The sequence below is a fragment of the Macadamia integrifolia genome, chromosome 13 (genome assembly GCF_013358625.1).
Source record: "Macadamia integrifolia cultivar HAES 741 chromosome 13, SCU_Mint_v3, whole genome shotgun sequence".
Lineage (NCBI taxonomy): Eukaryota > Viridiplantae > Streptophyta > Magnoliopsida > Proteales > Proteaceae > Macadamia > Macadamia integrifolia.
The window spans coordinates 25809840-25813039 of record NC_056569.1 but is presented as its reverse complement, the minus strand read 5'-3'; positions in this window follow the sequence as shown (position 1 = coordinate 25813039).

Here is a 3200-nt window from a genome sequence, read left to right as displayed (position 1 = left end):
TTTTTATTTTGGTGTATAATCTTTAGTTTTATTTCTTCCCTCCCCCTAATTTTGGTGTATCCCCTTTTGGTGATTGTTTGGTCTCCTGTTTTTCTGGTATCCACTTTTTTTAATGGTGTTTTTTAGTTCTTCAGATTGCATGTTTGGCTTGTTATAAGTCATTGTTTTTTTCATTTCAATATATATTTTCTAATCACCATTATATATATATATATATATATATATATAACAAATGACAGTAGCTGACAGTATGATGGAAAGAACTTGCATGAGCAGTGGGGAATGAACCTAAATCTGTAAAAAGCCAAGGAGAAGGAACCATGAATAGAATGTAAAGGGTCCCATCCCTTTTGCAACAACTACTACCAAAGACGGACCTAAGACTGCTCAAAGAGCCTTTATGACCTAGTAAGCAAAGGCTTACTCGGATATTAAAATTTAAAAGGCCTTTTGATAGAACCCATGAATCCTCTTCCATGAATCTTCCCTCTGTATCTTCAGCTGCTTATAGAAGTTCCCAATGAATGTCTCAGCCCTAGTGAACAGCTCCTGCCCACTAAGACCACCTGCCTCCTCTTCCTCCTCTTCTTTCCTCTGTTCTGCTTTAGGATCACCACCTCCTATGAAGAAGAGACTTGGCGTGGAGGGACACTTCTTCACCTTACGCACCTTAACAACAGTAACAATTTTCTTAGACGATGATTTCTCGACTACCTTAGGCTTCTGTTCATTAAACTTTAATGATTCATGGCAACCCACAGTGTTAGTGTTAGTGTTGGTGTTGGTGATAAGTTCACAGACCTTATCAGGAGATCTTTCATTAGCAACAGAAATGGGCTTCGGTGAAATGACAAGAACAGGTTTCTTCTCTTCTGCAGGGTTAGAGAAGGTGGAAAGAAGACCTGCTTCTGCACCTAATGCAATGATAAGGAGATTGGTGAGGAAATAGAGATAAGGAGGTCTCATGGAGGTCGATAGAAGAGGGGTGATGAGAAGGAGGGCAGCAATGAAGGATAGCTTCACAATTTGGTAACTGATCTGAGACTTGTCCATTGCTACGGACTATGATGAATTCTATGGTGAAGTTATGGACTTGGGGAGTTGGGAGCTAGGAAGAAGACTAATGGATGAAAGAACTGAGATTAATAGTAGTGAACCATGAAGGAGTCTGTATACATTTATATAGAATCACCAAGGCATGGATAACGAGAAGAACAGATAAATGAGAGAGAGATTTTTCTCCCGTAGAAGACACTAGACTGAGTGAAGTTGATACACGGAAAGTGACAACTGTAAAGGTAGAGACAACATAACATGGAGGAGAGAGATATTAAGGAAGATCATAGATGGAAAGAGATAGACAGTGGGAGATGTAATGGAGTAGCAATGGGAAAGGGAGAGGTGATGAATTAATTCTAATTGGGTGTCACAAGATAAGGTCGGTGTGAACATATTCTCTCGCTTTTTAACTTTTAGAATTTTCTTGTTGGATTCGGTGGTCATGAACATGAGCCCTCTGGGCTTTTTTGGTTAATTCTTAGTGATTACTTGTGGGTCCCCAGCCCAAGACCCTGACCCTTTAGTATCCTCGTTTTCGCCCTCTTGTTTTTATAAAAATAAATAAATAAATAAATAACCTCATCCAACTCCCGCTTGGGTTTCTGCGTACGTGGTCCAAATGTTCTAAAACTCGAAAATGATCATAGGAACGATTAACGCTGATACCATTCTGATCCAATCGATATTAACTGTTCCATTCTGTTCAGTTTTTCAGCCACATGGAGCATGGTGGTCCATATCATTTTTAGGTTCCCCTCTCTCTCTCTCTCCCCCAAAAGCATGGTGGTCCTCACTTTTAGGCTCCCCTTTCTCTCTCATCCAAGCCCCGATCGGTCTGTATCAATCACCAATTCGGAACATTTAGGTATTAGTATCAGTCTCAGCCGATACAGATCTGATATGATTGGTACAGCCAATCCGATACTTAGAACCATGGCCCAGACCCATGTTCTTCAGGTACATGGCTTCTTATGCACCACACTGACAGGAAAAATCAAAGTCCCGGGCAACTTGCCCGGCTCAGGTTTAAATTAAGTTCACAACCTTAATTTAAAGAACATTCGTTATCTTCTAAAACAAGCCCATGCCCACCACCCACTGGTGATGGGTATGTCTTATCTAGCCACATTGGATAGAATAAATGAGAGTCAATCGTAATAAGCTTCACATTGCACGATCACCATATCTTTTTTGTTTCCTACTAATCTAAGAACTTTGAATAAGATGGGCATGTGAGAACTTTTCCAAGTTCAAATGACCTCATGTTCAAAGAACAAACCTCTTCCCTATTCTTGTCATTGTAACTGTTTAAATCATAAATAAAGTAATATATCAAAAAGGAAAAATTGATATGACTAGATGCCAAAACATGCCACACCTTTTACCTGAGTTTATCCAAATCTCTGTTTTCCAATGTCATCTCTCTCCCATCCCCACCTGGACAACTACCTATTTGATGTTTTCCTCTGCAAAAATGGTGCCAAGGATCCAAGCCACAGGGGATTTTGAAGTAAATTGATGTTACAGATACCCGTTATCAGGAAGTTCTAACATGGTTAAATAACTGAAAGGGCAATACATGCCTTTAAATCAAAGGATCTAAAAGTACACAAGAACTTTTCTTTCTTACTAAAGATTTCCTTCAACCCTCTTCCACGTTTATCCCAGCTGGTTTTTAAAACATACTTCAAAATACAATGTTGCAGACTAATCTTCAGGTTTACACTGAAAATTGAACACTTCAGTTGCCTTTACCCACCCCAACCCCACCCACCCTATCTCTGATCTCTACATCACTTAAAATTCCATCTTGTAGATCCTTTTTTAGAATGAGAAACAAGTCACAATTCTGCATCAGTGTTTGTGTTATGCTGTTCTGCTTTCTATGGATAAAATAGTACTTCAGAGTTCAGACTAATTTTATGATATCCCGGGCAACTTGCCTACTCAGGGTCTAAAGCCACTACTCTCACAATAAGAAGATTATCTATCCCATCTTTTATCCCAACTTCTATATGATAATTCTTTCATGGAGAAAATTTCTCTAAGTTTCTCAATGTCATAAACATCTCTCCCTATTTTGCTAGATATAACTTAATCTGCTCTTTTAGTCCCCCACCCTCGACAACCCACCCCCCAAA